At 39.5% G+C, this 25,654-nt stretch overlaps 1 long non-coding RNA gene across 1 annotated transcript; it reads left to right on the top strand.

Moving 5' to 3' along the window:
- Positions 1–9: 9 nt before the first annotated feature.
- LOC138685670 (uncharacterized) lies at positions 10–25,512 on the top strand. Its single transcript, XR_011325031.1, has 3 exons — positions 10–246; positions 1,474–1,627; positions 25,428–25,512. It is a non-coding gene; the product is annotated as an uncharacterized lncRNA (long non-coding RNA).
- Positions 25,513–25,654: the final 142 nt, after the last annotated feature.

A 25,654-nucleotide genomic window follows, 5' to 3' on the forward strand; every position in this document is an offset into this window, starting at 1 on the left:
CCCCCTGGGAAATGTAGTCCGGCGCGCGGGATGGCTGCGCGGAGCGGCGGGTGGGTGGGGCGGACGGACTACAACTCCCGCCAGGCCCCTCTCCTTGGCTCTGCCCTTTCCGCACCGCCCGGCACTTCGGGTGTGCCCCCGCACGCCACCTGAGGAGGGCGGCCGCGGCGGGCGGGAGTTGTGGCGGGGGCGGGCTCTGGTGAGGGGAAGCGTCCGTGAAAGGTTCTGCTGCTCCTCAGGGCAGAGGTGAGGAGTCAGCTGCGGGCACATACCTCCCCGTTTTCACTGGGGGCTGGGTGAAGATTGGGTCCGCTCAGCTTGCGGTGAACGTGGGGCTTTTGTTCCTCACCTTTGCGGTGGAAAGGCCTCCCCTGCCTTCGTGGCTCAATGTAATGGTGCCCTGTTACCAGGCAGGTGCAAGTCCTCCTCACACACAGCTCTCCTGCTTACCTTTTCCCGGAGAGGTGTTTCCCCAGGCACCCAAAAATGTGGTAGCGTTGGTGCGGGAAGCGGCTGCACTACAATTTGAGGGGGTCTCAAAAGGCTTTGATGCTTGGGTCTACAGGTCCTCTGCGTATCCTGAGAAAATCAACGCTTGTCCTAGAAATGCTGGAGTGAGAGACAGTGATTGTGTTTGTGTCTTTCTTTAGCTGTTGTTTAAAATGTCTAGGCTCAGGTCCTCAGAGGGGTTGCATATATTTGTCCTTGGGGTTCAGGCTGTTACAAAACCAGCTGCTATTTTATAGATGGCATTTTGCAAATCTTGCGTGTTAGATGATACGGTGCCATGCAGTTGAAATCTTGGATCTTAACTCCATGTATGTAGAGCAGCAAGGTCCAGTCTCTGCAGGGCCTTGGGGTGTCAGTGCTGTACAAATATATGGTAATAAAGAACACTGTCCGGGGCAGATGCAAACATCTTAAATGCTGTTTACACAGCTACATTGCACAGACAGTAGAATTATCAACCTTATGTCCTAAGCCACAGGCCTGTGGAGCTTAAAGGGGAATGTATATTAAATGTTGCTTATGCCATCGTTGCTTTATGTTAGCTACTGCTAATAGAAGCTAATCAGTCACAAAGATACAAGTAAGACTGATTTCTTCCAGCAGAGGACAGTGGTGCACATAAGCACTTGACAGTATCTTGCAACCGTTATAACCTCTTGTCTTCCTAAGCTCAAGTATGAGATGCTGAGTGGTTCAGAATCATATGGAAGATAATTTATCCAACTAAGAAAATGTTTTATAATGGTTTTTCCATAGCACTGATTTTCTAATATGTTTATATTTTAAATGAGTTAAATTAATGGGAGGTTCTTTATGAGAAGAACCAGTTGAGAGAGACCTTCAGCAGATGCTGATCTACAGTTACTTGTACAATATAGCTTAATTAGTTTGTCTCATTCCTTTTCTTGGGGAATATCCCTCCTTTGTACATCAAAGTGTGACCAAGGCAAAATTCCTTTCCAGTAAAGAAGAACTGGCCACAGGCCGTCTTGGACATGTTGTGGAGAATGAAAGAATATCAGAGTGACCCCTTTTCTTCTCTCCTGTTGTGAACCTCTTCACATATGAGATAACCTAGTATAAATCCTGTATAGCAGTCTTTAAGCCAATGGAATAGGTGAGAGGTTTTGATAATTTGATATGAGAAAAACCCTATTGTCTTTTGGACTTAGTGGGGGCCTATGCAATGTATTGTGATGAAGAATGTGCTTCAGGCTGAAGCTTTAGTATATGATTGTTATTTTTGCAACAAGTTTATTCCTTTAACAATTGTCCTCCATGAACTCTGGATTTAATTATTATTTGATACTTTGTAGGGATTGAGAGATCATTTTAACCTAGCTATGAGGGTGGGTTCTGAATATAGCTCTAAAATGTTTTTACTGGTGTAAAAATGGTAAGTTTCAGATTATTTTACTTTCTTTTAAACCTGTTATCCTGATGTAATAGAAGATTTCATAAATAATCACTAAGAAGTTAAAACCTTATGAATGTTAAAATCATGTTACTTAAAGCCTTACTATGCCTTGATTGCCCAGACTTCTGCCCTCTGTGCATATTATTTAAAAGGAAGTAGACAACATAGAGGAGTTGAAATCCACTTTCCGCATTCCAAATGATTCCCCGGAAACTTTTAGCTGTATGGGTGTTGTCTTATGTAGAGAGGAGGATTGGAAAGTGTCATTGTTTGTGATTTAAATTGTCTCAATGCTATTTTAATTCCTTTCCCAGAAAAAATCCTATTAGAAAGACCTTTTTCTTTGCAGCCCTGTGCCAGTGACCAAGTAGGTAATAAATGAAAGCTGACACATCCATATACAAGAAGCTGATCAATCACAGACAAGCAGGGAATAATTGCCTTTCCCAGCAGCTTACTTTGAGGTAGGAAAGGCTACGTATTTGTTCCCTATATACGCTGGGCAGCAGCTTCTACTTTGCAGTGTGTTTACAGATCATGCTGTGGCTTGGAATAAGAAAATGTCTCCAGCACTGCATAAAGATTTGTACAATGATAGTTCAGTACTAACTATGTAGACTTCTGTCTTAGAGACAGGAATTTAACCAATGCCTGAGAGGAAATTGGAATTTTGTGGAGGACAAAAACCTAACAGCACATCATTTAAGCCATAAACATGCAGTCTGTCCCATTTATTTGAAAGAAGATCCCTTTGAATTTCAGTTTATAGGGTCTGAGCTCTAAATTCTGCTTTCTTGCAAGCCATATTTAGCATACATACTTAGTCCTTCTGTGGACTGTGAGATCTCCTTTTGGTATAGCAGGGAATGGGGTATTCAGACTGGGGTGTTTTAGATACCTCACAGGCTGCCTGCAGTGTCTCATTTCAGCATGTGAAATAAGGAACAGGCAGGAACCTCTGTTAGATTTTGAAGTGGAAGGTGTGTCTTTTGGAAGAGTAGATCTGTATTTTATCAAATAATCAGATGTTGCCCTACAGGGAAGAGTAATGAAGTGGATTGTTAAGTTTGGAAGCAAACTATGGTAAGGGATGTTTTCAAACTTTTAGGCCTCTAAGATCACCTGTGTACCTTGAAAGCCTTTTTTTCTCTACAGGTATAAAGAGGAAAATTTTCTTCTTTTTCTGTAACTTTCGAGTAATACAGGCAATGATTTTCAGCCTGGACTATTGATTCAATTCATCTACCTACCAGTAATGGGAGATGGCAAATACAAAAAAAGTGTACCTGATCTTGCAGATTGGAAAATGGTATTTCTCTTGACCACAGGAGACAGTATTTAGGGAGCTAATAGAGTTGCCTTGTATGATCTGCTGATCATGTGTACACGCATGCAGGCAGTGATATATTAGGTAATATGAAGGGCTTCATGGTTTGAGGGGTCTTGTATCACAGTGTGTTAATGTACAAAATGACATCAGTTTCTATTGACAGACAGGTAGTGCCATTTTCTTTCATGAAAGTGTTATGACTCATGAGTTGAAAATAAGGGCCAGACTTGACTAGAAAAAACTACCACAATAAACATGTATGCACAAGCAATTTCTATAAACAGTAATGGAAATATAAAAGTAACATATACATAAGTCTACATATACATATTACTGTAGAAGGTGAATTCACTATTCCTCAGAGGCTATGTTGTGGGAGACTACCTGTATCTTTGGTTCAGCCATGAGAAACTATCACACTTCTGTACTGGTTCTTGTTCTGTACAAGACATGTACAGGGCATGTCTTGCCCAGAAGTGCTGCAATGAGCCAGTGGCTGCACCTGTGATTTGAATCAGGTGTTGGCAATCTTGAAAACTAGCACTTTGGTACATAGTATGCTCCTTGAGTTAGTTGGCAGCAAAGTGGTTACTGGGTTTATTGAAGTTGGGGAGCTTTATAGCTCATTCCCTGAAGGCAAAGGTAGTGTTTGTTTGAGGGAGTTCAGAACAACTAACCTTGTCTTATGGTGAGTTCTACTACTAATTCTATTGTTTAATAAATTAAACTATTGGGTTTTTTTCCAGTGTGAAGTTCAGCTATTATAGGCATAAGAAGTTTTCCTAGTATATCACTGCCATATTGGTGTTGTATCTTGACTAAGTTCTTAGAAAATTCATGTTACGAGCCTATGTTACCTTTGGTGTGATTTCCAGTTGCCTAGGAATTAATTTGTTTTAGCTGGAAATCAGTATGGTTTACTTACATGGTGATCACTCCTTTTGGTTTGGACCTGTTATAATATACAATGTTTTCTAAATGCTTGAGTTATAATTTAGGAATCATGTCTGGTTTGTATTTAGGTACAGTTCAGTCTATAAGGACTATGCTTTGGTGGTGGTGGTTTTCTTTTATAGTATGTTTTTCAAGCAATGGGAACTACATTTGGAAACAGTAGAGACTAGGCTAAAATCTCTAGATCAGAGAAGAGTCTGTAAACTTATGGTATGAATCTCATGTGTGTACTGTCTGTGATGAAGCATGCAGAAGAAAGTGATAATGTTTAGCTGATCTAGAATTTACTAATATATTCTCTCTAATTGTATTGGCATCTGCAAGAAAGCCTTTAAAATGTCTTTCCAGCCTTTGGTTTTCACTTTTACTCCATATAATAAAGAACAAGGAAGGATAAAGAAAAAGCATGTAGAAGTGAGACTCATTCGTTCCTGTGTTTTGTTACTTTTTGCATTGCATTTTTGTGTATTCTGTTTCTTCTGTTTACAATTTTCAACTGAAATTTCAAAGAGCTGCATTATGTCTGAAGCCTGTTACTTCCTAAATTAAGACCCACAACTCCTGTTGCAGGCTATCTATGACTTTATACATAAGTCAGGGATATAAGATTTCAGCAGCATATGGTTTCACATAACCAGTACTCGAACAAGAACTTTCTCCTTTGACCCCAGGATAAGGGAAGGAACTAAATGCTATTGTATAAAGGACAAGACTGAATCCTAATCTTTTGTTTCTGAAGGTAGCCTGATGTAGGCTTGATGCTTGTCAAAGTATCTAATTTTAGACAAACTATACCTTCCAAACTGCACTTGAGGTATAGATTGTCTGTTCTGGTATCCTTTTCACTTGTTTATGGCTTCAGTTTCATATACTCATTTATAAGATTCTAGCTGACAGACCCACCCCAGGAAAAAACAGACACAAAGATCTATGCTAAATTTGTGAAAGAAGAAAAATTTTAGTTGAACAGTCAAATTAGGAATACGCATCAAAATGTTTTCCCTGACTAAGAGATGGCATTAATAATCAAAACCTTCAATTATTATTGACTTCACTGTCATGAATAAAGTGAAGGAATTGTTTGAAAGAGTTGTCAAGCAACATAATGCTTGGAGTAAGCCAGTTATAATAATAACATTAGTTTAGTCTAAAACTAGTTTTTTAATCAAAAACAATTTAAAGATGATCTAAAGTGTTAAATCCTGTCAAGGTACTGCTTTTCAGAGGGGGATTTCTTTAAAACGTGAGATTACTTGTAGGCTGAAGCCAGTTTGAAGAGGTTATATTTTAAAGTAAAATTACATTCCAGAGCCTTATAACAGTGCTTCTAGGGGCTGCCTTTATTGGTTTTACCACTAAGGATTGTTTTTAATTGTCTGGAGCAATAGTGATGTGAACTAAAACTGTTGACCAGATGGAACTCTGTGATTAGTTACTGCACTAAAAGCACAGCAGAAATGTAAATGAAGGAAAAGAAGGAAAATACTGCAGGTAAATGCTCAAAAGCTTTGAATAAGGTTCCAGATCCTTAAGTGAGACAGTCCTGTCTCATCTTTTTTCTATGCAACAACACAGACTTTTGTTTTGTTTGTTTAGGATTGATTTATAAGATTTATTGATTTATAAGATTTGATTTATTTTCAGAACTGTTTCTATATTCCTTGCCTTCAAATGTATACACCTATATGTCGCGTTATGCGTCACACAAGTGGGCTTGAAGAACACAGGTTGAAACCCTTATCCTCCTGGATATAATGTCTTTACCCTGGGACATAATTTTTTTTTCTTTTTTTTTTTACTTTTATAGTTGCACTGCTGTTCTCATCTTCCCACAGTGCCTGTGGCATTTGAAGCAAAATCTGTATGTTCTGCTTTTTTAATAAGTGGCAAGAATGTTTGTGGTGTTTGGTTTGTTTGTTTTTTTTTCCCTCTGTACTGTATTTATGCCATACCTATGTGTTTGATTACTTTTCTTGTGAAATAAAAAATGTAAACATTGCTTCCTCCTGAGCATGAAAAGAGAATGATAGTGCCCTTGAAATTATTCATCTACCTCACAATTAAATAATACTTATTCCAGGATAAACACCAGATACTCACATACCAAAGTGATGAGTGAAATACAGAAGAAAGTAAGTACTGCTGTTTAGTAGATTAGATGGAGAGGTGCTGTTTGTTGGCGTGGTGGGGGTTTTTTGTTTGTTTTGGGTTGGCTTTTTTTTCTGCAGACTCAGGCTCATTGCTTTTGAATCCTCGTTAGGATTTCTCCATGGACCTGGTAAAGACAGTCAGTGTGTTATTCACAGGCATTAACTGAGAGCTTGTAAACAGAGCCGTATTGTGACATCTGGAGAAGTGTGTGCCTTTGTGTACAAAACAGGGCAGAACACACAGAAGCAGCACAAATGTATTTCCTGTTTTGTTACCTGTGTATCTAGTGTCCTAATGGAAAGGACTGCTAACAAAGTTGAATCAAGTATTTCATCTTGTGTCATTTATTCTGTCTTGGGCTTTCTGTGGCACCGTCATCTTATGCTGACTGGTGTGAACTGCTGCTCACCAGTAACAGCAGCCTATTTCACATAGGCTGCTGACTAACCAGGATCTTTTTTCATTTTGTTTTGAACTTGTGACCTGGTTGCTAATGGGATAACTTGGCCCCATTGAAGACTCTTTGGGTGGTGTTTTGTACATACTATATCACAGAGCTTCTGTTTTCTGTTTTTTTTTTTTTGTTAAAAAATTGTGCAGTCTTGTGGACAACAGCTGTATTAAAGCCATATGCCGATGTATAAAATACACTGCTAGTAGAATACCTCTTTTACTGTTATTTTAAAGGTAAGGAAAAGAATTAAGTGCTGTTTTGGAAGCGGGGGGGTGTTGTTGTTTTTTTTGTTTGTGGGGGGTTTTTTTGGTTTTTTTTGTTTGGGGGGGGGTTAAACATCATCTCAGATTTGCCCCTTAAACTTCCAGTTATGGAAGTGAAATCGTCTCTGTGGAAACTTTTATTAACTGATCAATCAGTAACTGCTTTGGGACTGAGGTACTTCAGTAACTGATTAGTAAATTGCAGTCTGAAGCCAGAATGTAAGAGGTGTTGTGTTCTTTGCACGTGTTGGGGCAATGGCTCACTAAGTTTTAATACATTGGATAATCTTTGATGTTTATATTTCCTCCTTACTTTGTCCAGTATTGCAGCATGTGCAAGGAATTCAGTACAAGCCAGCAGCAGCACAGTATACTTTGTCAGAAGGCTGCTTCTACAGGCCTTGTTCAAACAAAACTCTCAGGGACTTAAGTAAGAGTTTGGGATTGATCCCAAAACTGCTGCTAAAGCAAATCAAAAGTTAGCGTGTGTTAGATAATTGCAATAAAGCCCTTGCCTAAGGGACTTTAGAGACCAACCTTTCCAGCTTTGTGACACACCCTTCTCTTTCCTCTCCAAGGATTAGCAGTTATAGTATGGTAGCACAACTTTCTATCTACTCTAGTAGTATTTTGTCTCTCCTGATGCTCACTGCAGTGGCCTAAGTAGTGGTAATGGTCTATGAATGCATTGCTGGCTTTTGTTCTAATGACACTTTTGATCTCTCTTCTCTTGTTTTGCTGCTACTGTGTAGATTAAGGCGATACATAAGTGATTGCATAGGAAGTCTTTTTTCATCAGGATAGTACCAGTATGAGGAGAAGTGATACTCTACCAAGTCACTAGACAATTCATACGTTTTTAGTGAGTGTACAGAAGAACCTTTCTGCTAGGCCAGACATGCAGTAGCGACTGTGTATTGGAAGGCTATGTGATGTACCTGGCCTCGACAGCATGCTTTGGATTACTGCTTCTTGTGTTACTGAGGTGGAAATTCACAGTGAGACACTATTTTGAATAGGTATGCAGCTGCCTTATGCATGGATGAAAGAAATAGATCTGTGTATCACGAGATTTTATTTTTCCAATTATGATCTGCTATCTCATGGTACTAGATAGGAACTGTCTAGTTCAGGGACCATTTTATTACTGCTATACGAGTCATGCAAAACTTACTATTTCTTTTAGGTCCTGAGACGGAGAGATTTAACTTCCTCTTGGAGTCTTCTTCCCCAAAGCATGTCTGTTGTTTTCTTACAATGTTCTGAAATGTGGAATTAAGCATTAATTAGAAAAAAACACCAGAAAAACCAAATGGACAGAAATTGAAACAGCTACTACTACTGGCACTCTTTCAGTGACTGGAAAGCACAAAGGACAGGAGCAGTACAACAAGCTGTGCTCTGAAATATGCAGGTCTGGGCATACTATATTTTAAGTGTGTGTATACAGTGTTTGGTAATGCCAAGTAGCTTATACCCTCAATGAAAAGGGGTGAACTACCTTCCATGGTAGTTTCTGTGTGAATTCTGATGTCTTCTAATTACACAGTCTTGCTTGTGGTCATGTTTACTTCATCTTTCCCAATCACTAAATGTCTCCCAGTCTCCAGCTGTTTCATTTTAAAATCCATTTTTATTGTTATACACAGAAAGCAAAGACATACATTTAGTCAGGATGATTTTACTCTAACTTAAGGAGAAGAAAGAATGAGGAAATTTCCATGAAAAATACAGTCAGTGTATCTGCTAACCTCTTCAGAACTGAACACAAAATGAATTTGTTGTCTCTCTGTACCAAAGAGTGCTTGAAAGATTTGCAAATGCATGGTAGTAGCATAGTAAATAAGCAGCACACTGTGGATATATCTTTCAAAGGCCAAGGAATAGCTTAAATAGTGTTTTAAATTGTGGTTGATATAAAACATTTCCAGTTGGATCATGTATAGAGTAATTACTTTTGACAAGTTAATTTTGCAAGTGTCCAATTAAGCTATTCATTCATAGCATATCTCTTCACAGTGTGGCTATATTCACTTAGATGTTCAGGCTTGAATTTCTATTACGCATCTACGTGTGGATCCAAATCCATGTGATGTGAATTCATTGAAATACCAGTTCTTAGTGTTGAGAGTTTGAACCCCCCAATCCAGATCACAAGACTGGCTTAAATCAAGAGGGGTGTGAGGTTGTTTTCTTTTTTTAAGTAGTAGTGTTTTGTTTCTTAATTACTTGGCTTTATTTTTTTAAAGTTGTTTCATATTCTCAGTTTTTCTTTAAACTCACTTTAACAATATCAAATCAAATTTAGGGGTGTGGTTTCTCATGAAGCCACCAGACTCCCAAAGCTCGGACTTTAAATGGAATACCAAATATCAAAATGTATCTTAGAAGATACAGAGCTACCAAGTCTGTATAAATGTTATAAAGTAAACATGAAGAGAGTATGGAGTATCGAATCTTTTAGATCCCAGGATGGCAGTACGTATTTTCAGTGGATAATGGTAGCTGTTGATAGAAGTGGAAATAAACCAAGTCAGGAGCATACTGTGATTATTCAAAGGGTTCAAGGGCATCTGTAACCTGCTTCAATCAGCCAGGTGTTTGGTTTTTAGGAATGAACTAATAATATGCATTAAAAATGGACTTTGGCCTCTAGAAGCTTTTAAAAAAGAACCTTAAAAAATTAGTATCCGGTGCTTATCCTCTGAGTGAGCAGAGCAGGATTATGGAACTGCCACACGATTAATCAAGCTAGTGATTATACCAAACTGAAAACTCAAGGGACCAAACTTACTAGGCCCTAGGCAGGTAATTTACATGATCTGCCCTGGTATTAGTAAAGTGAATTCACTAAGATGTATGATAGCAGTGGTAGCTAGTGTTTCCTCTCTGTCATCTATCCTGTTTTTTTCACTTGCACAGAAATGTCTCCAGTGGTAATGAGACCGGGTCAGAGCATAGCTGAACCTTTATGGTTCTTTGCTGCTGACAAAAAAGTTTGTAGGTTGCTGTTCTAAATCCCTCTGAGAAGACAGAGAGAGAAGCATGTTCATCACAGACATGACAGAAAACCAACTAATGCTTTCACACTTTTTTCCCCCTTTCCTTCTTGCAAGCCTACTGCCCTGACTTGAGACAGACATTGAGTTAGCTTCTCCCCCCCACCGCTTCCTTCCACTTAAATTTGCATGGGCACTCATGCATAGACTCGGGTACCTACATGGCTCTTTCCAGTCAAGACTTAAGTACTTCTGACTTCTTTCAGTTCCTTTGTCTGTTTTGAAACTTAAGCTATAAATGGATCAGGACAGCAGGTTTCACACAGGGATTAGATATCAGGCTGTATCATCCCACACACATATTTGGATTAGTTTCCTCTCTATTCTGCAACTCTCACATTGACACTTGTTTGAACATAGCAAAAGCCTAGCTTTCCCTTGCATGGCTGGAAGTCACTGATATGAGGGGCGGGCTAGGCCAGAAGAGCATGCGCTGGGAAAGATAATTGGAAGTTTTGAATGTAACTTGGATTTCTAGGATTGCCAGGTGAGCCCAGCAGATTTATCACCAAGTTTCATTAGTGCCACCCAACAATGCAGTCTGTGAGCAGCAGTGATTCTTTTTCCCAGACTCTGTGTAGCTTGACTTTCTCAGAAGCTCTGCACTCTGGAGAAGACCCTCCGCTATAACTTACCAAGTAGCTCAGGATGCCAAGAAACCCTATCTCCCCTAAGGCTTCTGAGTTTGTGTTCATCCCCCACACTGCTATTTAAGTACCGTTGACGTAGGCTTCCTAAATAATGGCTTGTCTAATGCTATTTATCTACCTACTTATTAAACCAAAAAAAAATCTGATCTTCAGTATTTGTCCACTGGGCTAATTCTCTGAGATTAATTTTGTAAGAGATGGCCAAAAATCACTTTATATATTGGCTTTCATATCCAACTGTGGAATTATCTAGAGGATAATAGTAATATAAAGCTTCCACCCAGGTTTTACAGCATTGTTTCTACTTTTTTCAGCACAGTTACAGTAGGTCTGGGTTCAGGTTCACGTTGTTCCCTCTTGCATCATTGCTTGTATGTGAGAAAATAACTGCAAAAAGCACATTGTTCCAGGGTACACCTCTGTTGACCTCTGTTTTGGTGCAGATAATGTGATAACTGCTGACCAGTAATACAAACACATACCAGTTTTAGTATAATTATCCTTAGCTGAGGCAAGAAAGCTTCCCTAAACTCCATTCCAATGACAGCAAAGCAGCAAATGGAACTCCTGTAACCTGCATTTCAGTGACAAAAGCATTAATGATGCAAAAGAAATATATTGGGGAGGACTTGTTTGAAAGAACATTTAAAACCTATGCAGATTTTCCAGGTAGAAAAGCATGTTCAGATAGTGCAGTCTTAAGCAGGTTGTCCCAAAGTTGGTGTGAGAAAGCTGAAGAGGTGGTAAAGTTTTGGCTGAAGAAATAAAGCATTATTAGTGTTCCACTGAGTGTTGGCAATGCAGGACTTCAGAAGAACTGGTTAAGTACTATTGCATTAACGTGTAATTTAAAACCAACCTGATGCTCTTCCACATTATAATGAAAGTCAAATTGCCTCTTAGCAGTCCTGTATGTTCACAAAGTGCAGATGTGGCTGAATGTTTTCTTCGCGTAATCAGTGGCAGCAAACAGAATTGTGCGTTTGAAGATTGGTTTTCATCAATGCTAGTTTAAATCAAACCCTGGTGTAATGAGGACAGTGTCATTACAGCCATATAAGATGAATGTAGTCTAGGCTGGTCCAGTCCAGACATTCTGTTCATTGGGTAGAGGATTTTATGAATGGGCTGCACTTGTTCTGCTGCCTAGTAGTAAATTGGTGAATGCAGTACCTGATGCCCTATGGTTTGGGCTGCATCCTGCTTGGGCTACTAACTTGCCACAGCAATTGTTACTGATGTAATGCAGTAATTGTGTATAGCATGCTGGCAATGGGTGAGATGCATATTTGGTTTTGATGTCTAGTTTCAAAGACATTTTAACCTTCAGTTTCAGAGTTTGTTCACATATTTCATAAATACATCATTAGTGAAATTTAGTGCTCTCATTGTACTTCCTATCTTATGTCACTGCACTAGTGTTTAATTAATCTTCATTTCATTAGTTATATATTCATTAGTGTAGGCAAACACTTGGGGCTGGATTCGTTGTCCATGTAATGGGTGGTACAATGGTTTAAATGCAGGAACAATTGCGCTCTAGGGTATTTAAGTGAGGGGGAGTCTAATTTACATATTGGGACAATTCAGGGCTAGCCAAACCATGGCTGACAACCCATTCAACTAGGTTGGAATGGAAATGGAGGGAAAATATAGTCAGCAGAGGAAGTGGGGTTTATTGAAATGTATGTGTGTGTGTATATATATGGGCCTTTAGGGAAGTCCCTTAGGAAAGCAGAAGTGAGTGGCCTACCTGTTCTTCACTTCTTATGCAAGAGGGAAGTAAATGGCCTCTTACAGTCTGACCCAATCTGAATATTGGGTGACTACTAGGGCAACAGAGACATTGTGACCTCTGCTGCCAGGTCTTGGGGCAGGCAACATCTACCATAGCTGCTGTTTTCTCCATCTATATACCAGATGTAAACACCATCCCTCCTGCAGCAGAGAATGAGGCATGTGTCTATGCTTTGGTGTATTGGCACAAGCCATGACAGAGTGTAGGTTTGTGCTAACGTGCTGGACTGTGAGAGGTGCTGGCTGAGATACAGTCATGATTTTGCCATCCTGCCTAGGATTACAGTTGCGCTGCTTCTGAATTTGCTCCAGCAGTAGAACAAGCTATTCACTTATTCTATGCCTTGGCATAGGCATGTGAAACTAATGGCACACTCATCCTTTTCAATTCAGTGAGACTGAGGTGTCAGTTACTAATCCTTATGAATATGTTGTTTGACTCTGTCCTTCACAAACATAAAGTTCCATATGCGGATAGTAGTGTTTGTGTTGAATTGTTACCTCATTCCACAGTTAATCTCAAGGATAGAGGAAAAAATATTTTGGGTCAAACCTTTCAGTCTTTTCTAACCTCGGTAATTCCTTGACTGCACAAATAGTCCCATAAGATTTCATACTAATAGAGACTATTCACTCAACTGGGCATGTATCTTAAAATAATAATTAAAAAATTATAATGTAGCAAGATTTTGAGATAAAATGAGCATAAGTAGCATTCCAACCATAATATTGATTAACTTGCCATGTTTGTCCTTTATAGTTGCATGAAATTTTGTAACATTCATCCTACTGGAGCCTGTAGGCATCCTGTTGGTTTTCAGTTCGTACTGGAAGATAAATAACATAATGAAGCTAAGAGGTTAATCAATGCATTGGTGCAACAGCTATTTTTATAAAGAGAAAGACCCCCAGAGACTTCCTGCCAGTGTGCAGTGCTTCAAAGAATTTTAGTATTTATTACTAAAATATTTGCCTCATCTGCCCCCATGCTTGTTAATGCTACTGTGCTACCCATTAATAATGCTTTTCATTAACTCCCTCTTATCTACCACCTCCTCCTCCTGCAAATAAATACTAGAGTTGCTAAATCATGTGTAGGGGATAAAAAAATTCTTAAACACTTTGAGAAGGGATTCAGGTCATCTGTTTGGTGTGCTGTGATTTATTTGACAAATGAACACAGAGAAGGATAGGGCACACAAATATTGCGGTGTTCTTCGTCACTTTTGAAATTTCTCTTTCGTAATTTCCTTTATTTCAGTTCCTAAACACAATTAGTATGTACATGTATGTGTCAGGTGCAAGATGATGTGTATGTCTTCCTAGAATTTACGCAGATTTTCAAATTTTTTGAAAGAGAGAAATGAAGCACAGTACACTGGATAAGTTGACAGCTTTGATGTATTGCTTCTCAGCCGCAGTAATGCGTAGCTTTGGTTTAGCAAGAATATTCTCAGGCCTTTACCAGCCCTCAAGAAGTCTAACAGTGGATTGTATTTCCTAAGTTATTGCTTTATTCTTAGACTACTCTTTTTTTTCCTCACAAATTCAGGTATTTTCTATAAGATTTTTATCCAATAGAATTTTTTTTCAGCTAGTACTAGGCATTGTTTTTGAGTCCTCAAACCTGGCAGTTCTGTTTGCAACAGCTTTCAGTGAGTGAATGAACACTTGCATTATCCCAGGTCAGAAAGTGGAGATGGGATAAAATGGGTCACAGTTACATGCTACAAAAAACTTTGAAAAGGAAGAGGGTATGCACAGAATCAGGAAATACTCTTGGATCACAAAAAGGTGTACGTGTCTGGGCCTGTGCTCTGGTGGTGTTCTGATAGGTGTTTGTCTAACCTGTTCTCGCAGACCACTGGCAGTAGATATTTCCTACCTCACAGGTAACTTTTATTTCAGTCCTTCACTATCTTTACTAATGCAAAACTTTTCCTAACATTTACTACAAATCTCTTTTTTCTGTGATTCACTACTACTTTGTGTCCTGTCCACAGTGGATGGGCAGAACAAATGAATCCCTTCCTCTTTGCAGCAGTCCTTTATAATACAGTAAGAGTCTTACTAATATATTTCCATTTGATCTCTTAAAGCTAAATAGTCCTGTGTCTGTCTTTCCTCATATGTGATATTTTTTAGATCCCTGATCTCTCTTCTTCTGTGAACTCTCTCCATGTGGTCTGTGTTTTTCCTGAAATGTCATACAGAGATGTGAATCCATAGCTTAGCTGATGCGTTACTTGTGCTGATTAGAGTTACTTCACTTATCTTTCAGCTTATATTTATGCCTACAAATGGCACATCTGCTTTTCTTATTGTATGGTACTAAACCAAAGAAACATAAAATTATTTAATTCATATTTGTGATCCAATGTAACCACCAGATTCTTCCAACAGAACTGATACCTAGCAAGCTGTTCTCCACTGTGTGCTTTGAGCAGCTAATTATTCCTGTCTAAGTATATGAACTTGTGATATGAACACTTTCCAATTACTACTAGAAGTTATGTAGTTTTTCTTAATGGACTAATTGTTCTGCTTGAGAGAAGGCAGGTTCTACCTTTTTCCTGTAAGAGAAATGATTGCAATACAGAAATAATTTTTATGATGGTAATTGAAAAAATTAGATAGTGAGTCAGTCTTCTCTAGGGTATTTTTCTGGGATTTAATGCTGGTTTAGTCCATTTGACTTCTCAATAGCATATTAAGATTTCTTTTTTGAGTAGCATGTTTTTTCTTTTTTCCGTACTCTGAAATGGTTGGAGGAGGAGACTTGTCTTGAAAATCTGTCTTTGCAAAGTTACAATGGTCTTGCAGTCAGAGGTGATGATCACAAAATTTCCGCAGTATGGAGCAATCACAGTATGGTTTGTCCTGTCAGATCCGAAATTGTCTGTTAGAATTTCAGAAGCCTATAGGATTTTAAGGATGCAATGGTCTTTTTAGCTAATATTTCTGCCATTTCATTTTCCTAATGTTCCCTTATAGGATTGAAATATGACTGTAGATTTGAATGTGAGAAAATGCATGTGTTTTAAAGAGTTGTTTTTAGAGAGAATCAGTCCTTTGTATGGGAAACAACAGAGATGGAAATGATAAGCGAAGAGGGCTCTAATGGACTGGATTTTGTGCAGGAAAGTACACTCTGCCCATCTGGCTGGGGTATTTGAACTGTATATGATAGAGAGATTGTAAGACCTTCTCTGCCCAAAGTTCTTCAGAAACCATCACAGTGCAACCTAGTAAGTATGGTTGACTAGATGGAAAGAATGCTACCTCCTCCCAGATCATAGCATACATAGACTTTGTTCAGAGGATCAACTTCAGAAAGAGAAAGAAGAGCAGCAAGTCTTTAATCCCCTAAGCAGGGAATTATTAAAAACAACCAACCAACAACCAAAAAAACACTAAAGAGGAAAGACTGAAGTGGTGCCAGTTGTCTAAAGGAGTCTGGGAACTGTCCAAAACTTAAAATGCTTTCTCCTTTCTCAGTAACTTGGGTATTTCTGTCAGCATCCTTGCTCACTAAAAAGCTGTTATTTTGAGACCTTCATAGGGACCAAGATGTGTGACATCTTGACTTTCACTGTCCAGCCGATCCCTAGATCAGAGATGGTGATGCAATCATGAGACTATTATGTGGGTTATTAATATTCACTTTTATTATTATTATTGTCATCCTGTGGATTTTGTGAAAAAGAACTACAGCTGTTGTAAAGTTCAGTGACTGATTTGTATGTATTGTTGCATAATTGCATCAATGAAGATTGAGGTGAGATGCAATAAATTGCCCTAGTGAAGCTTTTTAAAGCACCATCTGTGGTCTGATACTTCTGGGTCTTTAGAAGTGGTATTGTTCAGAAATCTGTTGTGTGGCATACAGGTGGCTCAATCTGTATTTGCCTGCTAATCAGCAGTAGCCTGTGTTGGTGGGGGATACCTCCACAATGAAAGACAATGGTACTTATCATTGTTTTTTGAACACAAGCACTCCCTGCAGGCTATAACATAGTGGTTTATTTTGATTGTCAATTTCCCACAAGACCGAGTTTCCTGAAAAGGGCAAACAATAAACCAAATGCTCGTTATTGGGCTTCATGTATTTGAACACAACACAGCAATCTGATATAATTGATTCAATTCCACTAAGTAGCATATGATGATGTTGTTATTTTAGGTGCACCGTACAGGGAAAACAGTAGGAAGAAAAGCATTCTAGTGTCATGGCCTTATCTAGTGACCTTCAAAGCTGACCAATCTGTGTTACTGAATCTAAACCCAAAAAAACAATAATAGAACAAACAAAAAGAACACACCACTCCACCAAACACCCCAAAACAAACCAACCAACCCAACCCTCAATCCCCTGCAGACATTAGTCAAAGTTGATGTCAAGGAATCCATATTTAATTTGTATACGTTTCACCCCTCTGCTCCTTCTGTTAGCTTTTATTCCTTTATTGGGCCAAAGTCAGCATAAATCATATTGCCTATTCTGTGCCAGTTTTACAAGCAGAACCTTATAGGGTGGTAGCAGAGTAGAGGGAGAAGTAAGTTCCTGTTCCAGGGAATTTGAGAGATGTTAGCATTTGACCAGTTATCTTTAAAGGGGACAATTTAGAATGAGTTTTGCAATCAGTAGTTGGCCTTGGTGATATTTCTCACTACCACAGCAAGTAGTATATGTTATGCTATCAGCTAAACATTCCAGCACCTTAACTTGGGAGATGCCTCCCCAGGAAGCCTACCACTAGGAAGGCAGAGAATACCTCACAGGGAAAGCAAACTTAAAATGTTAATTTTACTGCTTTGTTGTGCAGTGGCAGTACTTATTTGTCAGTCAAGCTGGCATCCCATTGTACTTGAGTCCATGCAAAATAATGCATTGAAGTGCCAGGCTGAAAAGTGTAGTTAAAAGGGGCACAGTGTGACCAGAGCAGAACTTGCAAGTAGTGTGTATTACAGTATGGCACGTGACTGTATTATCCCTGGTAATCCCAGATCTCAGTATTTGCAATTTTGGCATTTGCCATGGCTTTCATTTAGAAGAGCCATACTTTCTTCTATTGATATCTCACCCATCATTGCTGGGCACTTACTAGTCTGTAGTATCAGTAACATAAAGGTATTTCTATCATATGTTAATGAGATGGAATTTTATAGTATTAAACAAAATACGAGTATTGATGTGAGCTTTGAAAAGGTTTCTTCCAGTTTGGCTAGGTTTTCTTATTTACGAGGAAAAAATTTCTTAAAAAAAAAAAAAAAAAAGCTCATGTAGTATTTGCCCAGAGCCTATCCCTGACCTATTGAAAACAGTACTTTGAAGATACTTCATTAACACTAGTTAGAATTCATGTTGCATAGTGCTGGTCAGTTAGAACTTGATTACTGAAGTAGATTCTCTGCCCCCCCCCTCCAACCCCCCCTCCCCATATATGCCTTAAGATAGTGAATGAGATAAATGTATGACAGATCCAGATAGGACAGTCAATTCTGAGACCTATAAAAGGAAGGATTTTAGTAGAAGGTATTTGTTCACCTGTATAATTTGAACCTGTTGTACTATATGCAGTGCCTTTCCTTCAGCTGCAAAAGCTAACTCCATATCACTCTTATTTGGAAAATATTGCAGATTCCACTGCTTTCTGCCCTCAAGTAACATTTTGACTTGTTTATGCTAAAGCTTGATTCAGTAGTTTCTGAAATTAGTATGCTGTTAAAAAGGATGGATGAGATTTGAAGTCTGTAACAAAAACTAGTGGAAAAGATTAGGGATTTGCAAAAGCAGGGTGAAATGTCTTACAGAAATCTTTACTGCAGATAACCTTACTTCATTGCAGAATAGAAACCACAGAAAATAGCATTAAATCCTACAATGATAAGCAGTAAGTGCTGAAGATTCCATATGGTATAATAATTTGTCTTTAATCTTAAGAAGTGTTTTAGCTTATTTTAAGTGTTTTTGCAATGCTTCATTTCATGTCTTTTACTATAATTTTGAGCCAAAACCCTTTAAAGTCAATGAGAAGATAATATTTCACCTTTACATCAATTGGTTTTGGATCCAATACTATGACTCATGAAGCTCTGTGGAGTTATTATTGCACTTGACTGATAATACAATGGCCATTCAAGTAGCCAGAAACTTGAACAGATTTTGAAAAATTGAACTCTTCTCAGCTTGCACCCAATAGAAAACAAATTTGGATTTTTTTTAATATTTTGCCTTTCTTTATAAAGATGTTCTTTGGATATGATTTGTACTATTGCGGTTAACGCAAATGTAGTATCAGGCAACACTTAAATTTCAGTACCTGTCTGTATTATTTTATGTGAAGATTAAATCCTTAGTTCATTTGCACATGCTTGTTTTTGATCGTAGCCTTTTTAGCAGTCTATAACTCAAGTAAAATAAAAAGAAGTGAAGGAAGGAGAAGCAGAAGACTTGCAAATACTCAAATGTAAAAGGCCTCACACCAGACTGATACTGTAGTGTGTAGGAAAGGCTGTATTTTGTGAATAGGTTCTTTCTTAGACACCTTCATAATGCTTGGTTCCTGTGACTCGGAGTTCTGACATCCCACACATTCATGAGAAAGAAAGAAATTATTTTATTGAAGGAATGTGACTCACCATCAGATCAAGCTTCAGGACACTAACAACCTGTTTTTATACGCAAAGGGCATATGAATGAAATCCAGGCTGTGGCAACATTCCTACTAACTTCAGCAAGAATTTGTTGTTCTTGTCTTCTGCAGCAGGACGTGTTACTTTCCTGGATTGCTGTTTTGTTTGTTCATGTTTTCTCTTGTACTATCAGTGGTGATGAATGCTGGTGAGATAATATGTGCCACCAGTGTGCTGTCTGGGGGTTTTTTTTGGTTTGGTTTGTCTGGGTTTTTTTGCCACTTATTAGTAGACAGTCTAGTAGATGGGATCTCAGGCTTATGTTCTTAAGCCAATCCTTTTACTTCTAGGTTAGCGTTTCAAGCTCACATCAGCTGTGATAAAGCACTAATATAATCTTGTTCTTCAGTAGCCAATGTGAAACACGTTACTGATTGCAGTGATGTTTATACATTGGGTCACTGACCATCACTGCAGCTGGCACATGGAGTAGGCCTGAAAAGAATGGAAAGTGGAAGCTCCTCAACCTTCTTACTTTTATTGGAGAGCTGATATGAACCACTTTCATGCGGTGTTTTGTCTGCGCCCTAACTATGCATAAATTCAGCTTTCACATTTTTTAATCTATACCCCTCAAGTTCAGGGCAAATTACACTGGAACTACTGTTTTTGGAATGCAAAAGGTTTGTGCTTTGTAAGGTTTTTAGTGCTGGGATCTTCTGTGTACTTGTATCTACTTTAGTAGAAACCCACAAAGCTTGAGAACAGAAATCCCCCCCATGTATGATACGATCCAACAACTGCAGTGTGATTATATCCATTGCATGTAACGTATGCCTGTTCATACATGCCGCACACTCTGCATGTATTTACAGTCCTGGCTGTTCCCCTTCTAAGCCACTGTATAATGCTTGCACAAAGCCATTCCTTGGTGCTTTGAAGAATAAAGTAAATACAGCTTGCTTGCTTGAGTGAGAAGGTGGTATTTCAACCTTACTTAGGACTTTTTGCTATGCAGTGTAATGGTTTAATTTGACCATACCCTCAGAAATAAGAAGAGGAGGTGTTTTGGAGAGGTAGATATTAAGATGAGTTTACAGTAGTGATCACAAAACCATTTCTAAACTACACCACACCAGCTGCTCAGAAGAATGAAATTTCTTGTTCTGAATGCTGTATTATTTAGAGGGAAAGCATTAAACTTTATTTCTTTGTTCCTTTGTTTGACATAGAAAAGGAACCTGTTGTTCCAAAAGTTGCTTTGGTTTACTAGGAGGAGAGTTGGGTGAGAGAGATGCTGAAGTTTCTGCCTGGGTTAGAATTTCACGACAGTATGTAAGCAGTTATATCTCTCCTGAGCTGTCAGTAGCTCAGTCTTCTACTTTGATTAGACCTGTGACTAAAAAAATTACCATAATCCACTGACAGGCATGAAGAAAGCCATAATAAGACGGATAACAATGTGTCAGTTAAGAGGCTATTATATTTTACTGCCTTACTACAGCAGACTAAAAATCCGTTCAAACTTACCATTGATATAACTAAAGCATTTTTAAATCTGCCGCCTGCCCTAGTCTTAATAATACTTATTATGCCGATGGGAGAAAGAACTAAAATACGCACCTGTTTACACGAGCATTTAGATGTCGACAGTTTTACTGCATGCATACAGAGTAGGTACAAATAGAGGGCCTTGGGTTTTTCATTCTGTAAGCAGGAAACTTAAGAGATCTGGGCTAGAAGGGAAGCATGGAACGAAGAGTATGGCTTTGAAACATTATGCAATGACAGCTCAGGCCTGCAAAGCCTTTTTTGTGGCAACCTCACAGGAGACTAGATATCTAGAAAGGGAGGTATGCTCTCTACTTCAATCTCTACTCCTTTTTCCTGTCATCCCCTAAACGAAAAAGTTTTCAGGGTAAGTCAGTACAGTTTTGGAGGCCTTATGCAGATGGAGGTGTTACTGTACTTTTTTTTTTTAATTTCTTGATATTGTAGTTGGAGATATTTTATCTGGCTGTTATATTCAACAGGCCAAAGTTCAGTGTTAACAAAAAGGTTGGTGGCATTAGCTGTCTGCGCTTTGGGTGCAAGGTGGGTTGACCAGGAAATGTGTTGATCCTCTGGCATAAATTAAGCAGCTCTAGGACGCAAATTTGTAATGTGCTTTTCCTGATGTCCCGTTGGAACCTCCAAAGCTGCAGACTGTGGTCAAGACAGCTTGTTAACATCATCTGCTACTGCCAAGAGAATGTGGCTCCATTAGCATTATATTCCTTCTAGCAACCCTTAGCCTCTTCATTGAACAACAGAAGATCAGCTCCCTCAATTGCTCCTTACAAATAAAGTTCTTTAGGCTGTGACCATCTTGGTGACCCTCCTCTGGATGTTCTCAAATTCTCTGTATCCACCTGGAACTGGACACAGATTCCCGATTCTTTACCAGCACACTGTTAAGAGGTATAATAACTCCCCTTGATTTGCTGGCCATGCTTCTGATACAGTCAAGTACTTGGTTTGCCTTGGTCATTATGAGTGAATGTTTGTAGCTCATGTTCAGCTTGGCATCTGCTATATCTCACAGATTCTTTTCAACAGGGCTGAAACTTATCCAGCTGCTTCCCAGCATATATAGGTGCATGGGTTTATTCCACCCCAAGTGCAAAACTTTGCACTATTCTGGATTCTCACTGTTATTGCTGGACTGTTACTGAACAATATGGACCTCGGTATCAATCCCTGGTGTTTGTTTCTTACTTTTGACTGCCAACCATTAAGCACTCTGTACCCAGCAGTACTCTTTGAGCCCAGCAGTCCAGCCTATTTTCAGCCTACCTAACAGTTTGTTCTTCCAGCCCATACTTCTTCAGCTTCCAAAAAACCTTACTAAAATCTAGATAGATTATATCCACCACTCTCTCCTTCTCCAGCTTGCCAGTATATAGGTTGGCTAAGTATGCCTTACTCTTAATAATTCAGTGCTGACTTCTCCTGATTACCTTCTTGTTTTGTGTATTTGGAAATGTATTCAAAATTTCCAGGGCTTCAGGTGAGATTGTTCTTTGGGTTCTCCTCCTTGCTTGTCTTAAGAACAAGCATAACACGCTTTTTTTTTTTTTTTTTTAATCAGTAACCTGATCACCATGATTTTTCATAAATTATTATAACGATGTTACTATCAGATTGGCTGACACTTTCAGCCCCTTCAGAGCTCCAGGCTCTGTCTGGTCCTGTGGACTTGAAAAAATCTCATGCCTGTAAGTAGTCATAACCTGTCACTCTTCCACTGTTGGCTACACCTCTCCTTCCAAGACTATTCTGCCACATGCAAAGATCTAGGAGCAAAGTCAGCCTGCGAAGATGAAGGGTGGGGGGAAGATATTGCATCTTCAGCAGCTTCTGTATTGTCTATTGCTAGGTTCTATAGGGTTTGTGATGCAAAGCCCCAAAAATTGCCTGAGATCTTAATTACCTGACAACTCATGCACTCAGTAGTTTAGGAACTTCTAAAGAAGAATGCATTTTTTTCATTATTTCTATAGCTTGTATTTCTCTCCCTTCTCTTCATCTGTGTAATGAATTTCATCACTCAATTTAGAAAAATTGAAAAGTTGGCCCAAAAGACTGAACCTGTCTGCAAGTTGGTAAAACCTTTAAGTTATGTTGCTAGTCTCTAGCATAAAAGACAATTTTTTCAGGGGGTTTAATACCGTTTTTCAACAAGGTGTGGGAGAGGAGTAGACTTTGTGACACACTTCCACTGAGCAAATTAGAAGTAGAGCAGTGCTTGTCAGGGTTCATATGGATCAAAAGATCTTAAGATACTTCTGGTATTTCCATTCAACCCTGCTGTTTTGAAGAATATGAAAGAAGCGATGATGGATGGTAGTAAATGTAATAGTGAGGTCCTTTAGGCTAAGCATAGATTTACTTCTTTTGACTAGAGGAATTAATCCACCAGAAACCATCTTAGCCCACAGAGGTTGTAGATGCCCTATCCCTGGAAACATTCAAGGTCAGGCTGGATGGGGCTTTGAGCAACATGATCTAGTTGAAGATGTCCCTGCTTATTGCAGAGGGGTTGGACTAGATGACTGTTGTGGTTTAAGTCCAGCTGGCAACAAAGCACCAGGAGGCCGCTTGCTCACTCCTCCCCTGCTGGTGGGATGATGATGAGAAAATATAAAGAAAAGCTCATGGGTTGAGACAAGGACAGGAAGGGATCACTCACCACTTATGGTCACGGGCAAAAGACAGACTGAACTTGGGGGGGGGGTGTGTGTCAATTTAATTTACTGCCGATCAAATCAAAACAAGGATAATGCGAAGTAAACCCAAATCTTAAAACACCTTCCCCCCACCCCTCCTTTCTTTCCAGGCCTAACTTTAGTCCTGATTTTCTCTATCTCCTCCCCCTCCAGCAGCGCAGGGGGGATGGGGAATGGGGGTTGCGGTCAGTTCATCAGACATTGTCTCTGCCACTCCTTCCTCCTCAGGGGCCTGACTCCTCACGCTCTTCCCCTGCTCCAGTGTGGGGTCCCTCCCATGGGAGACAGTTCTCCATGAACTTCTCCGACATGGGTCCTTCCCACAGGCTGCAGTCCTTCACAAACTGCTCCAAGATGGGTCCCTTCCGTGGGCTGCAGTCCTTCAGTCACAGACTGCTCCAGCGTGGGCTTTCCCATGGAGTCAAGGCCTTCTCCAGGGTCATCCACCTGCTCTGGCGTGGGGTCCTCCCCAGGGTGCAGGTGGGCATCTGCTCCCCCTGCTCACCTCCGTGGGCTGGGGGGGACACAGCCTGCCGTCTCGACCCAGGCCACAGGGGCATCCCCTTCTCCGGTGCACCTCCTCCCCCTCCTTCTTCACTGACCTTGCTGTCTGCAGAAGGGTTTCTCTTGCATTCCACTCCCTTCACTGCTGCAGGTTTCCCTTCTTAAATCTGTTCTCCCAGAGGCACTACCACCGTCGCTGATTGGGTCAGCCCTGGCCAGAGGCGGGTCTGACTTGTTGCTGGGGTAGCTTCTAGCAGCTTCTCACAGGAGCTACCCCTGTAGCCCCCCTCCCCTGCTACCAAAACCCTGCCACACAAACCCAAAACAATGACCTTTAAAGGTCCCTTCCAAGAGAAACCATTCTGTGATCCTACAAAGCCCATATAAGAGATCTAGGATGTAGGAAACTGGCAAGTGACACTTTTTCCTTTGTATGTTTTGTAGGTTTTGTGGTTTGTTTGGTTTTGTTTTTTTTTTTTACGAATCTAGTTAGAAAACAGTTTTAATATTGACAAGCAGAGTGCATTATCTATAGTCTTTAGTTTAGTTTGGTGAGGCTTTTGCACTTTCCCTGCAGTGGTTACTAGATTCCTTTCTAAGTCAAGAGTTAGCAGTCTGTTAATTGAGGTTCTACTTTCTCTTTGTTTTTTAATGCGCATGCATACATGTATGCAGACTAACAGTAAGGCTCACACAGACAAAGAAATAATAAGGATCAACAACTGACATTCCCTTTGCTAAGGGTGGTGTCATGGCTTTTATGTAGTAGTAGAATGCGCTGAATTCTTTTCTTGTACCTCCTGAATCTTCATCCTGTCCTTTCAAAACCATCTTAATTCATATCCATAATCTCCAAAAGCTTCACTCTTTTTAGTCCTCTGTCTTTCAGAATCTCATCTTTTGAAGATATGATTTCTGCATAAAAGTGCATATACCTTCTGGATGCTGACAAGATACAGAAGTATTCTACAGCTTCCCTGATGAAACTAAAATCTTGGCCTGTCTCCTATCTGGGCCTGTCTGTGCACCTGCTGAAGCTCCATATAGCTGAAACAGAAGCCTTAGTCTTCCCTTCCAGCCATCCTCACACTTTTCTCTTGTATCCCTTAATTATGCCAGCAACCTTTCTCCTAGCCTTGGCAATGCAGTTTTGACCCACTTGTGTCAATGATAATTGCTGCTCTAAAGAGAATTTCCTTAGCTCTCAGTATGACCTCTGTCACTTCTTTCCTTCACTTCATCAACTAGCTCCATCTAACCTGTCACATTAAATGCAAGATGTTTGTCTTTTGTTTTCAAGGCTCTTTATTCTCTCCCACCTATCACATCTCCTGCATTATTGTAACATTTCTTTCTGCCTTCAGTTGCCAATCACCATAATCCACTTAAAAACTCTTAACCTTCTTTTTTATGCTATGATTTATTTCATGACAGCTGCAGAGCTGCAAACTATCCTCCTTCAAAGCCCTTCTAAAAAGTTTATTTGTGGTGCCTACAAAACTTTACTACCAGGTAAGCAGCTGTGTGTTGCTGAGACCACTATTCTTCATACTGACCAATGTTATCCCATTGTTTCCTTTTATTTTCCCCTTTTGCCATCTGCTGTCTCTTATTCAATTTGTGGCAGTGGACTTTTCTTTTCCTCCTTCATTTTTGTTCAT

This window comes from Haliaeetus albicilla, chromosome 1 (assembly GCF_947461875.1).
Source record: "Haliaeetus albicilla chromosome 1, bHalAlb1.1, whole genome shotgun sequence".
In the NCBI taxonomy this organism is placed as follows: Eukaryota; Metazoa; Chordata; class Aves; order Accipitriformes; family Accipitridae; genus Haliaeetus; species Haliaeetus albicilla.